The following is a 14,247-nucleotide window of genomic DNA, read 5'->3' on the forward strand; positions in this document are numbered from 1 at the left end:
CTCAAACTCCTGGGCTCAAGCAATCCTCCTGCCTCAGCCTCCCAAGTAGCTGGGACTACAGGCATGCGCCACCATGCCCAGCTAATTTTTTTCTAGATCTTTTTAGTTGGCCAATTAATTTCTTTCTATTTTTAATAGAGATGGGGTCTCGCTCTTGCTCAGGCTGGTTTCGAACTTCTGACCTTGAGTCATCCGCCCGCCTTGGCCTCCCAGAGTGCAAGGATTACAGGCGTGAGCCACTGTGCCTGGCCTAGTTTCTTATTTAGGATCGACTTTAGACAGTGGAATATCTGGGCCAAAGGGTATGAACATTTTTAAGGCTCTTGATTCACACTGTCTATTCTAAGACGTCTGTCCCCACCAGCCTGCCCACCAACACTGGGTGAGAGCGCCATCATCAGAAGGCACATAGATTTCATCCCAGTGCCTGTCCAGAGGAAGCTGGTAGGGTTGTGATCTCTCTCCCTCGCGAGTTCTCCCATTCTGATTGTGATTAAATTAAAAACAACATACAAACTTTACCATCTTAACCATTTTTTTTTTATTTCGGCATATTATGGGGGTACAGATTTTAAGGTTTCAATAAATGCCCATTTCCCCCCCTCCCCCCAAAAGTCTGAGTCTCCATCATGACCATCCCCCAGATGGTGCACATCTCACTCATTATGTATGTACATACCCGCCCCCCTCCCCCCTCCCACCTGCCCAATACCCTATTACTGTAGTACCTATGTGTCCACTTAGGTGCTACTCAGTTAATACCAGTTCGCTGGAGAATATATCTGGTGCTTGTTTTTCCATTCTTGGGATACTTCACTTAGTAGTATGGGTTCCAGCTCTAACCAGGAAAATATAAGATGTGCTATATCACTGTTGTTTCTTAGAGCTGAATAGTACTCCATGGTATACATATACCACATTTTATTAATCCATTCTTGGATTGATGGGCACTTGGGCTGTTTCCACAGCCTTGCAATTATGAATTGTGCTGCTATAAACATTCGAGTGCAGGTGTCTTTTTTGTAGAGTGTCATTGGATCATTTGGGTAGATGCCCAGCAATGGGATTGCTGGATCAAATGGTAGATTCACTTGGATCGCTTTAAGGTATCTCCATATTGCTTTCCACAGAGGTTGAACTAGTTTGCAGTCCCACCAGCAGTGTAGGAATGTTCCTCTCTCTCCGCAACCACGCCAGCATTTATTGTTTGGAGATTTTTTGATAAAGGCCATTCTCACTGGGGTTAAGTGATATCTCATTGTGGTTTTGATTTGCATTTCCCTGATGATTAGAGATGTTGAGCATTTTTTCATATGTTTGTTGGCCATGCTTCTGTCTTCTTTAGAAAAATTTCTGTTCAAGTCCTTTGCCCACTTTTTAATGGGGTTATTTGATTTTTTCTTCCTGATTTTCGTGAGTTCTAAGTATATTCTAGTTATCAGTCCCTTATCGGATGCATAGAATGCAAAAATTTTCTCCCATTCTGTAGGTTGTCTGTTTACTTTCATGACTATTTCTTTGGCTGTGCAGAAACTTTGTAGTTTGATCATGTCCCATTTATTTATTTTTGTTGCTGCTGTAATTGCCTTTGGGGACTTCTTCATAAACTCTTTGCCCAGGCCGATGTCTAGGAGAGTGTTTCCAACTTTTTCCTCTATAGTTCTAATAGTTTCATATCTTAGGTTTAAGTCTGTTATCCAGCGTGAGTTGGTTTTTGTGAGAGGTGAAAGGTGTGGGTCCTGTTTTAGCCTTCTACAGGTGGCTCTCCAGTTTTCCCAGCACCATTTATTGAAGAGGGATTCTTTTCCCCAGCGTATGTTTTTGTCTGCTTTATCAAAGATTAGATGGTTATATGAGGATGGTTTTAAATCAGGATTCTCACATCTGTTCCACTGGTCAATGTTCCTATTTTTGTGCCAATACCATATTGTCTTAATTACTACAGCTTTGTAGTATAGTTTGATATCTGGCATGTTAATGCCTCCCATTTTGTTTTTGTTGCCTAGAATTGCTCTTGATATTCGGGGTCTTCTTTGGTTCCATACAAAGCGTAAAATTATTTTTTCTATATCTGTGAAGAATGCTGATGGGATTTTGATAGGTATTGCATTGGATCTGTAGATCAGTTTGGGTAGTATAGACATTTTGATGATATTGAGTCTGCCGATCCACGAGCATGGTATGGATTTCCATCTGTTTACATCCTCTGCTATTTCCTTCCTCAGTGTTTCATAGTTCTCCCTGTAGAGGTCTTTTACGTCCTTGGTTAAGTATATTCCTAGGTATTTTAATTTCTTTGTTGCTATTGTGAAGGGAATTGAGTCTTTGATTTGGTTCTCAATTAGATTGTTGTTGGCGTATATGAATGATTTCTGTGTATTGATTTTGTATCCTGAGACTTTACTAAATTCATTGATCAGTTCCAGGAGTTTCTTGGTTGAATCTTTGGGGTTTTCTAGATACAATATCATATCATCAGCAAACAATGAAAGTTTGATCTCTTCTGCCCCTATTTGGATACCTTTGATTCCATTTTCCTGTCTGATTGCTGTAGCCAAGACTTCCAGCACTATGTTGAACAGAAGTGGAGATAGTGGGCAGCCTTGTCTGGTTCCAGTTCTAAGTGGGAATGATTTCAATTTTTCCCCATTCAGTATGATGTTGGCTATGGGTCTGTCATATATGGCTTGTATCATTTTTAGCTATGTCCCTTCTATGCCTATTTTCTTAAGTGTTCGTATCATGAAAGGGTGTTGAATTTTGTCAAAAGCTTTTTCTACATCTATTGAAAGAATCATGTGGTCTTTGTTTTTGCTTCTGTTTATGTGGTGAATTGCATTTATAGATTTACGTATGTTGAACCATCCCTGCATCCCTGGGATGAAGCCCACTTGGTCGTGGTGGATTATTTTTTTGATAAGTGTCTGGATTCGGTTAGCTAAGATTTTGTTGAAAATTTTTGCATCTATATTCATTAGGGATATTGGTCTGTAGTTTTCTTTTTTTGTTGCACCCTTTTCTGGTTTTGGTATCAGAGGAATATTCGCTTCATAAAAGGTGTCAGGGAGGTTTCCGTTCTTCTCGATGTTGTGGAATAGTTTCTGCAAGATAGGTACTAGTTCTTCTTTGTAAGTGTGGTAAAATTCGGGTGTGAAGCCATCTGGACCGGGACTTTTCTTTTTAGGGAGATTTTTAATTGCTGTTTCTATTTCAGCTGTTGAGATTGGTCTGTTCAGGGAATCTATTTCTTCCTGGTTGAGCCTAGGGAGGCTGTGTGTTTCTAGAAATTTGTCCATTTCCTCCACATTTTCCAGTTTGTGTGCATAAAGATTTTTGTAGTATTCATAAATTGTATCTTGTATCTCTTTGGGATCAGCATCTTAACCATTTTTAAGTGTACAGTTCAGTAATGCTAAGTATATTCACATTGTTGTGAAACAAACCTGCAGAGCTTTTTCATCTTGCAAATCTGAAATTCCGTACTCATGAAACAGCTCCCCTTTCTCCCCTCCTCCCAAGCCACTGGCAACCACCACTCTACTTTCTGTCTCTATGAATTTGACTGATTTCGGTACCTCCTTTAAGTGGGATCATATGGTCCTCCTGAGTCCCTTTTGGAGCAGCATATCTAGGATCTACAGCAGGTTCTCAAATAACATCACATCGTTCAATGTTGTTTCCTTATGGCATCGATGAGGAAAAACATGGATTCCTGGCTGGGGCCACTGCCTGTGTGGTTTGTACCTTCTCATGTCTGCGTGGGTTTCCTCTCGGCGCTCCCATTTCCTCCCACATCCCAAAGATGTGCGGTTAGGTTCACTGGCGCGTCTGAATTGTCCCGGCCCGAGTGAGTGTGGAGGTGAGTGTGGGTGCACCCCGAGATGGGATGGCGGCCTGGCCAGGGCTGGTTCCCGCCGTGCACTCTGAGCTGCTGGGACAGGCTCCAGCCACCCACACCCCTGAACTGGAACCACTGGGTAAATCATTATCTTACTTGTTTTTATTAATCTTAAATGTATGTAATAGCTCCCATTTGTTTCAATGTTTACTATTAAAGTGTTTTGGGTCTTTATTTAGAAGTTTATTGTTGTTTCTGTAATCAGAAGTATGTTGTAGGAAACTAATTCTTGTTCGTATCAATTTATTAGCCTATGGTCAAATTGGTGTCATTATGCAACACTTTGCTTGAAGTCACAGTATCCAAAAACCTATCAACGATGCTAAGTAATGACTTACTGCACTTGCAAAGTGGCAGTTCCACAGGTGCTCTGTGAGAGGCAAACCATGCTGCTTCCTGTCCCTTACTGCTACTGCTCCCATCTCAGTGCCACCTTTTCTCATTCGAGTTCCATATTCATATATCCATATGCCTCTTGCATATCAATACTTGGATGCCTCACAGTCACTTCTAACCAACATGGCCGAAACTTAATCCACCCCATTTCAAGCCTATTTTTTTGTCCCTCACGTTGCTTACCCCACTGAATGCCACCATCATTCATCCAGGTGTACAACATGGAGATCTGGAATTATCTTGAATTCCTCCCAGGTGCTTATTGCCTAAGTAAGGCTAGTCTCTGTGCTCTGTCAGTTTCCCCTTCTACATGTCTGGCCCATCTCCTCCATCCCACTCTTCATTTCAGTCTCTTATAATATCTTTTAGTGCCTGGTCATTGGGTTAGTCCCCAATCTTCTCTCCCTGCCTCTAGCTGAGTCCCTTCCATCCATCCTCCAACCCACTTCCCAAGTAATCTTTCTAAAAGAGAAATCTGATTATTTTACCCCTGTGCTTCAAATGTTTCAGGATAAAGTCCAAACTCCTCCAACACTCAGGTTGATTGGAGTTAAAACAAACAAACAAAACTCCTCAACAAGACTTTTCATGATTCCTGCCTCTGGCTCACCCACGTCTACCTCCGGAGCCCTGTGCTGCAGCTGTGCGCACCTGTTTGCAGAGCGCCTCTACCCCATCACTGGCCTGGAAGCCTTTTGCACACGTTATTACTCCTTTTTATGAAAGCCCTTTCCTCCCTTCTCTTGGCCAATTGTTATTTGTCATTTAAGTGTCAGATAGATGAATCATCCCTTCTCCAGAAATCTTTCCCACATTCCCTGGCCTGGCTCTGGTGCCCTTCCTCTGCCCTTATAGTGCCCAGTACAGAGCTCCATTTCTGAGTCATCCTTAATTGCTGATTTACATACTTATCTGTCTCAACTAGATTTGCAAACTACTTGAGGACAGGCTCTGGATGCTTTCTCTCTCCACCTCCAGCTCTAGCCCAGTGCCTGGCCCGCCCCAGTATTACAGATGCTCAAAGCATCCTTGCTAAATGCATGTTGAATGAATTTATCCTCGACCTCATTTCCCCACCACTCTGCCACTTTCCAAGAAAAGGGCAGAATCTTCTCCCTGTTGCTACTGCCTATATGGCGAATTTCCATAGGTGCCAGCTTTCCTCTTATTTATAGGGAAGTATGGATAATATGGTGTCTTCAAAGTCAAGACTCCCATTGTGAGCATCAGAGAGCTACTAACTCTTGCCACCCAAAGCAAAGCCAAGAAACATAGGAAGCACGTTTTCTTTTCATTGGGCCCATGTACATTGTCAAGCTTTGCGACTGTCCTTTGTCAGTGGCCTCTAACGCCTCCCCGCACCCCTTCTAAAGGCTCAGCGCCGAAGTGAATAGAACTGAGAAGCTTCGGTCCAAGGGCAAGTCATGGACTCAGAAGTCAGGGCTCACCCCGTTTCACTCTTCTCTTTCCCTATTGTACAGAAGTGAGTGTGCATGTTTTATTCAGTGTGCAAACAAAAAAAAATTTTTTTTTTAAATGAACAGACTAAAATACCTTTCCTCCATTATCCCAGTCTTGAAAAGACTGGCTGGATGAAACTGTGAAAGGAATTTTGCAGCGCGTGTCTGCATGAGGTTAGCGATCTAAAGCGAATTGCTCCTTCAGCCCCGCGCCTTGCACTGCTCCCGCCCTCGCTCGCCCCCCGCCCGTCCTCTCTCCGCCCCGGCTTCTCGGTTGCTATTGCGATTCAGAGGCATCTGCTTCACAATCAGCATTCCTGGCCCTTCCTTCCCTTCCCACCCTCCTGGGAGGCAGAGAACCCGGCAGAGGAGGCGCAGAGAGAAAAGCAGCCCCAGCGGCGCTCAGCCTGCCCGGCTCCCTACAGGAAGTGATCTTTCTGCTTTTCGGCCAGCCACACGCCTCCCAGCCAGCCAGCGGCTCTAACTAATTAGCACACGTGATGGGAATTGGAAACAAAGTCGCCAACAATGGGAGCGTGGGAACCCGGGCCGCGCCGCAATTACAGCGCCCCTCCCCCACCAGCTAGCCCGCCCCTCCCCCACCCCTCCCCCACCCGCCCCTCCCCCATCCCGGCCCGCCACCCTCTGGGAGCCGCCGGTGCCCCGCTCGCCTCCGCGCGGGGAGGGCCTGCGCACAATTCCCGGGGAGCGTGCGCAGGGGACCTCGGGGCACGAGGGAGGCCAGTTGCCCTTTGCTGGGGGGAGAGCGCGAGGGAAGAAAGAGGGGCCATCATGCATTCTCCTCTAGGGCAGCTCGGGAGCTCACGGCCCCACCGTGGGCACGGGGACCCTGCGGGCCGCGGGCGCGAGCGGGCGACGCTCTGCGTCTGGACCGCATGTGGGCGGCGCGGTCCCCGCCCGCGCCCTGCGGAGAGGGGCTGCTCGCGGGGCCTAAGAGCGGCGACAGCCAGCAGGGCGCCTCTCACCTGGCCTCACCTGCACTAGCCGGGAGCCGCCCCCCGCGCGTGCGCCCCGCGGCCTCCTTGGCCAAGGTGACTTTAGAGGTAGGCTGATGGCAATTTGCTTCTGAAGTTTCCCCTTGCACTTCATTCCGGTGACGCTTTTCATTTTATTTTTTTAAAATCACAGCTTTGTTGAGAGAGAATTCACATACTGTACAATTCAGCCATTTAAAATGTATCATTTAATGCTTTTTAGTATAGTCACAGATACGTGCAACTATCGCATCAGTCAATTTTAGGACATTTTCTTGTCTTTTTCTTTTTTTTTTTGAGACAGTTGCGCTTTTTTTTGAGACAGTCACGCCAGCCCCTGTCGCCTGGGCTAGCGTGACATGACATTAGCCTCGCTCCCAGCAACCTCAAACTCCTGGGCTCAAGGGGTCCTCCTGCCTCAGCCTCACGAGTAGCTGGGACTACAGGCATGCGCCACCATGCCCCGCTAATTTTTTTATTTTTAGTATAGATGGGGTCTCGATCTTCCTCAGTCTGGTCCTGCACTCTCCTGAGCTCAAGTGATCCTCCCACTTCAGCCTCCCAGAGTGCTAGGATTACAGGCGTGAGCGTCGCAGGCTGCCAATTTTAGGACATTTTTATCCTCCCCCTCTCCCCAAAAAACACGTACCCTTCAGCTATCACCCACCCATAGCCCCACCCCTCCCACTGCCCAGCACTAAGCAACCACTGATCTACTTTTTGTCTTTTATAGATTTGCCTATGCATTCCCATAAATGGAATCATATAATATGTCATCTTTTGTGACTTTCACTCAACATGTTTTCTAGGTTCATCTGGGTCGTAGCATGTATCAGTACTTTCTCCCTTTTTGTTGCTGAATAATATTCCATTGCATGGATATAAAAATATTTTGTTTATCCACTCATCAGTTAATGAACATTTGAATTGTTTCCCCCTTTTGGCCCTGATGAATAATGCTGCTATGAACATTCACATGCAGGTCTGCGTGTGGACATATGTTTTCATTTTTCTTGAATAGATACTGAGAAGCAGAATTGCTCAGCTGATGGTAAATTTGTGTTTAAGGAAAGCACCAAACTGCTTCCAAATTGGCTATAAATTCCCAACCACGAGGGCTTTATTTTCTCCAGATTCTCACCAATACTTGCTATTGTTTGTCCTTTTGGTTATAGCCACTCTCGTAGGTGTGAAGTTGGTCCTCAACTATAGAATTAGGAGGTCTAGTGAGCCCCAGACTCTTTTCTAGTGCTAAATTTCTGTGGCCTTTCTGAGTATGAGAACTGGACCTTGCATAGTATGTTCTAGAAGGGTCATGAATGGTCATAAATCAGCTGCTAAAACACAATAGTGTCACTGTTTTCTGTGAAAATTGAAGTAGAAAGTAATTATTTACAAACATGTATCTAACTGGTATTATAGAGCTGTCCAAGAAAACTCTAATTAAGAGCTGACTCCATCTGCTACTCTCCCCATCTAGGCCCCCACCCCATCCCCAAATCTCAGCTTTTACTGTTTGTAGCAGACAAGTTATTTCCATACTATGTGATTAAAAATGACCCTGTATATTCAAAAACATCAACTGGCACTAAAACATTACTCTGGGTTATGTTGTCCAAACCCAGAGTTATTTTCTTGGAGCCAGGGTGTTTGATCAGGTTTCAAGTTTATTTTGATATAAGCATAAATTCTCATTTATAGGAAACTTCTTTTATAATAACAGTTATAATGTTTCTGTTTACATGATTTGCTGCAGATCACCAAAGGGGTGGGTTACCATATTACATTAAAAAAAAATTCAGACAGTATGTTGCATTTACAGTCATGGAAGGGGTAGGAAGACTCCTGTCCTGGCTTAACCTCGTTATTTTTCAAATTCAGAAATGACTGTCATAATCTTACATTTATTTAAATGTAGTGTTTTTCTTCAACAAAGATATCTACTATGTGTAATGATTAAAACATTCTTATTAGAAGAGGTCATCTTTAACTCAGATGAGAAGCTATTATTGCAGGTGATAAATTCACTGCATCTGCACCTTGCTTGGTTTTGCAGTGATTCTGGGTCTTGGCTGCATATTAGAATTACTTGGAAAGTTTTAAAAACATACCTACGCTAGACCTCAACCCAAATCAATTAAATCCCCAATCTCAGTTTTTTAAAAAATTTTTTGAGAGTGGAGCTAACTTCAGTGGTTATTATTATTATTATTTTTCTGCCAGATCCCCAATAAATTCCAAGTGTAGCTAGGGTTGAAGTTGGTCTTACCCACTGGCTCCCAAAATGTGGTCTCAGGACTGACACCATTATCTGGGAATTTGATTGAAATGCAAATTCTTGGGCCCAACCCAGACTTAAAGAATCAGAAACACCAGGAGAAGGGTCTAGCGATTTGTGTTTTAATAGTCTTCCAGGTGATTCTGACATGTGCTAAATTTGAGAGATACCAATCTAAGTAGAAAGTCTCTCCTTTGGCTGTACATTGGAATCACTTAAGAACTTCAGAAAATACTGATGCCTGGGTTCCACCCCAAGAGATTTGATTTTAATTGTTTCAAGGCGTGGGCTATGAACTGGGACTTTTTTTTTTTTAAGCTTCCCAGATGATTCTAGTATGTGGCCAAGTTGTGAAGCATAGAGCTAAACCAGCAATTCCTAAAGTATGGTTCCAAAGATGCAGCATGAGCACCACTTGGGAACTTGTTCAAGCTACAGATTCTTAACCTATCCCAGATCTACTGATTCGGACACTCTGGGGATGGGACCCCAAGTCTTTGCTTTGTTATTAGCCCTCCATGTGATTCTAATGCTCACTAAATGTTGAGAACCACTGGTCTAAACATCACAGCATTAGGGTCTGAAATTGGGACACTAACATTATATATATATGATTCCAATTTTGGGGTGAATCATAGTTCATTACAAAACTATGGACTACAGGGTTTGGAGGAGCACAGTTTCTCTGTTTATATAATATGTTATTAAATTCTATTATTACTACTGTAATGTATACCTTTTTTAAATTATTTTGCCTTTGTAGATTTGAGGGATGGTCTCATCTATGTCTTTATCTTTTATTTGTTCATTTATTTGGGTTTCAGAGGCCTGAACATTTCATTTGACATAGAAGAAATAATGGCTTCCTTTCTTCTCTGTGGAGTCCTTCCCATGGGAAACTTATTTTGAGAGTCCATGGTTTCTCAAGATAAGCAGCAACTTTCTCAAACATCAAACCATTACCACCACCACCAAAAATCATCTCTAAATTCAAATAGCTCAATTTAGAAATTTAACATATGTCCCGAATTAATTAGAAAATTACAAAGTTCTTATTATTTAAAAGAGCTTGGCTAATTTCAGAGATACATAGCTGAATACTGTGCACCTCATAGTGATCTTCTGATAGACTTGAAACCAAGCAACTTGTTTCCTTGTCAATTCATCTTCTATTAGAGCCAAGTTTCTCCAACAGCAAAAACAAATGGTTTTCTAGAACAGTAGTTCTCAATGTGTGGTCTGTGGACCAATAGGAGCAGCATCACCTCATCCTCGCAGTGATTCTGATGCATGCTAAAAGTTAAAAACCAGTTTTAGAACAAGAAGACAAGGAATGACTTTTGTCTCATTCTCTGGCAGGGTAGTATTATCTTCATCCAATGACATGCCAAATTGTTCAATGTTCTTTCATAATTCCTTTCCTTATTCTTTCCATCCTTGAAACCATAGCTGCAATCCAGCTTCATTCCTAGCAGATTGCTAACTCTAGGACTTCTTTCCTCTAGAAAATCTAATTAGATTGTCTCATTCCATTTCACTTTCTTTGTCTTCATGGGCTTCCTAATCATTTTTTGCTGGACCATTCCACTCCTGCCTTGTTTTCTTCCACTTGAGGCCCTCTTTTCATTCTTTTTGCCACGATGGCACAGACCACCACACCCTCTCCTGCTTCCTCTCCAAACTCCATGAATGCTACAAATAAAGATGACGGGAATAAAGGCAACCAATTACTCTTGGTCCATTGCATTGAAGCATCTAATCCTGCACAATTCTTTCTGCACTCACCATCTATCAACATGTTCTTACTTTCTGGCTCACACTCAAAAATACAGGTCCTAGAGACCAGAGTCTGTGAATAAACACACGGAAGAAGCAATATGAAAATTCTTGCTAGCAGACAACATGGAGAATCAGAGGGAAAGTGATGACGAAGACAGCTATGATGTGATCTTCTGTGTGTGTGCGTGTGTGCACTTAAAATTAAAAAATTCTTTTAGTCAAATTTCAAGGAAAAAAGGCTCCATAAATGTTGCAAATGGACAATAAGTAGTACCAGGACAGTAAGATAAGTCTTTGTGTTTTAAACAAAACTTTCAGAAGAAACAAAGGTAGTTTGAATTAAGTACTAAAAACATTTAACATGAGCTGATAGCAGAATGAAATTTTGGTTAGTCACCAACCTAAGGAATACCTGTTAACATGTTCAGTTTTCCCCAATGCCAAGAAAATACTAAACAAACTCTTAAAACTGGGCATGAAAATTCACTAAGAGGCATCTATTTTACAGAGAACAAAAACTTTTAGCTTAGAACTGTGGATTCTCAGAAAATTATGCTTCAGGTTTGGTACTCTTGACACAAACTTTTAAAAAGCACTCTACATAGGTATTATAACAGTGTTAGGACTGAGGCAATGACATGTGAGGGCTCATATAAGCACAAAAATCAAGCTGTCTTCCAAGATGAATATATTTTGCTCTTAAAAATAATGGCATGTATTGAAACCCTCTGAAAAATTCTACCAACTCATCTTTCTGTCTCTATTACTTCTTTTTCCCAGTGGAAAAATACGTTACTTGTATTCAATATACTATGTATTATAATTACTAAATATGATGTAACAGACATAAAACCCAAACAGCTAAATATAAAACTTTTATAGTGTTTTAATTTTTTATTTTATTTATTTACTTATTTAGAGACAGAGTCTCACTCTGTTGCCCTGGCTAGAGTTGCTGTGGCGTCAGCCTAGCTCACAGCAACCTCAAACTCCTGGGCTCAAGCAATTCTTCTGCCTCAGCCTCCCGAGTAGCTGGGACTACAGGCATATGCCACCATGCCTGGCTAATTTTTTCTCTACGTATTTTTAGTTTGCAAATTAATTTCTTTCTATTTTTTTTAGTAGAGATGAGGTCTTGCTCTTGCTCAGGCTGGTTTCCAACTCCTGACTTTGAGAGCGATCCTCCCACCTCAGCCTCCCAGAGTACTAGGATTACAGGCATGAGCCATCGCGCTCGGCCATTTTATAGTGTTTTTAGAGGGTAAAAGAAAAGTTGATTCAAGTACACATTCTTCTGAGGCCCCAGGAAGTGAGTTGTGTTTTCCAGAGTTCACTCTCAGGGAGGAGGAGCATTCAGCTGCTGCACTTGGGAAGGTTGTTCACGGAGGGGCAGCCACAGTTGCAAGGCAGTGAAAGGAAACCTAGTATCAGTGAATTCTGGGGATTTGGTGTGAGAGGTAGACGTGTAGAAAGCCTAAAGGAAGGGATCTTGGACTCATTTGTCTCATGCGCTGGCAAGGTAAGTAGGCCCAGTTCTCTGCAGTGGGAACTCCCAGCAGAGGCAAACCACCCCTGCATTTCACTGCCATTTGACAAATAGCTCACAAAGGAGAAGAACAGGAGAGAAAATTACAGACTGAAAAAAAACCCAAGCTCCTCTTAAATGGTGATACTCACCAAAAACACCAAGCTCTTTGTCATTTATTTGGAAAGAATTGTCCTGTTTTTTTAAACTTATAATCCATAATGGATTTGGAAAAGAAAAGTCATTGAAAAATAGAAAAATATCATTGCTTTAAAAGTAGGGCTTTTTAAATGGAAAAAAAAATTTGTATCTTTTTGTTTAGCTCTTTCAATTACTGACAAGTGAAATATAACACATTCTAAAAGCTGGAAAATAGAACATTTATCTGTAACAGAAATGCCTACTTACAGAAATATGTTAAGATTCCATACAAGTTTTGAAATAGGAATTGTCTTAGCTCAGGTTGTCATAACAAAATACTACAGACTGGATGGTTTAAACAACAGAATACTATTTTCTCACAGCTCTGGAGGCCCGGATGAGGTGCCAGCATGGCCGGGTTCTGGCGAGGGCTCTCCTACTGGATTGCATATGGCCACCTTCTCGCCCTGTCCTCACAAGGGACAGAGAAGTGGAGAGGGAGGAGGAGAGAGAGGGGAAGAGGGAAGAGGAAAGACAGAGGGGGAGAGAGTAGGAGAGAGGGGAGGAGAGAAGTGGGGAAGAGAGGAAGCTAGCTCCCTGCTGTGTCTTCTTATAAAGGCACCAATCCCATCATGAGAGTCCCATCCTATGACCTCACCTAAATCTAATTATCTCCCAAAGGCTCCATCTCCAAATACCCTTATATAGGGAGTTAGGTCTTTCAACATATGAATTTGGGGGTGACACGATAGGTGAATGATATCCAAACACCTTTCACTTCTTTCTTTCCTCTTGTGATTGGAATGTTACCTGGCCACGCTAGCCTTTGAGTACGAAGGAGGTCACATTAATGCCCAGATTCCAATGACTCTTACTTAACCCTTCCTGCCAGACTGTAGGACTCTGGCTCCTTTCTAAGTTCGCAGCCCCACCTAGGCAGTGCCTCGCTGATGTTCAGGACAGAGTTCAACACCGTTTGTCAGAGACGTCGTCCTCTCGAAGGCCTGTGCTGCCACCTCTATAGCCAGGCCCTCCTTATGACTGCCGCTTTGCCGAGTCCCTGACCTTCCAGTGTACACCTCCCCGAAGGCTCAGAGTGCCACTGTGGTAGTATGTGTACACACGTGTCAGGGGTGTGGGGTGGCAGTGCAGAATGACCCTGTCCTAGCTCTCTGTAGCATATTGCCATCCAGGTGCTGATGCAGCATTATTATTATTATATTTTCTTACCAGAATTATCTATCATACAAATAGCTGCTTTAACTTCTGGTCCTAAGCCTTTTCTCTACTGAGACTCAAAATCTGTCCCCTTGATTCTTCTTTTCTTTTATATCTCTTCCTGGGGCTCCTGAATCAAAAGGTAAAAATTAAAAAAAAAAAAAATTCCTTTTCAACCCCAAACCAAAGCTCCAGTGTGTAACAGTTCAGGCAAATAGATGATTTAGGGCTGTGGTCCCCAACCCTCAGGCCAAGGACCAGGTACCAGTCTGTGGCCTGGTAGGAATCCAGCTGCACAGCAGGAGGTGAGCAGCCACAAGCCAGCAGAAAGCTTCATCTGTATTTACAGCCGCTCCCCATCGCGCCCATCACCGCATAAGCTCCGCCTCCTGTCAGATCAGCAGCAGCATTAGATCCTCATAGGAGCAGGAACCCTACTGTAAACTGTGGACATGAGAGATATAGGTTGCATGTTCCTTATGAGAATCTAATGCCTGATGGTGTGAGGTGCAGCTAAGGCGGTGATGCTAGGGAGAGGCTGCAAATACAGATTCTCA

Source organism: Microcebus murinus, chromosome 7 (genome assembly GCF_040939455.1).
Source record: "Microcebus murinus isolate Inina chromosome 7, M.murinus_Inina_mat1.0, whole genome shotgun sequence".
NCBI lineage: Eukaryota > Metazoa > Chordata > Mammalia > Primates > Cheirogaleidae > Microcebus > Microcebus murinus.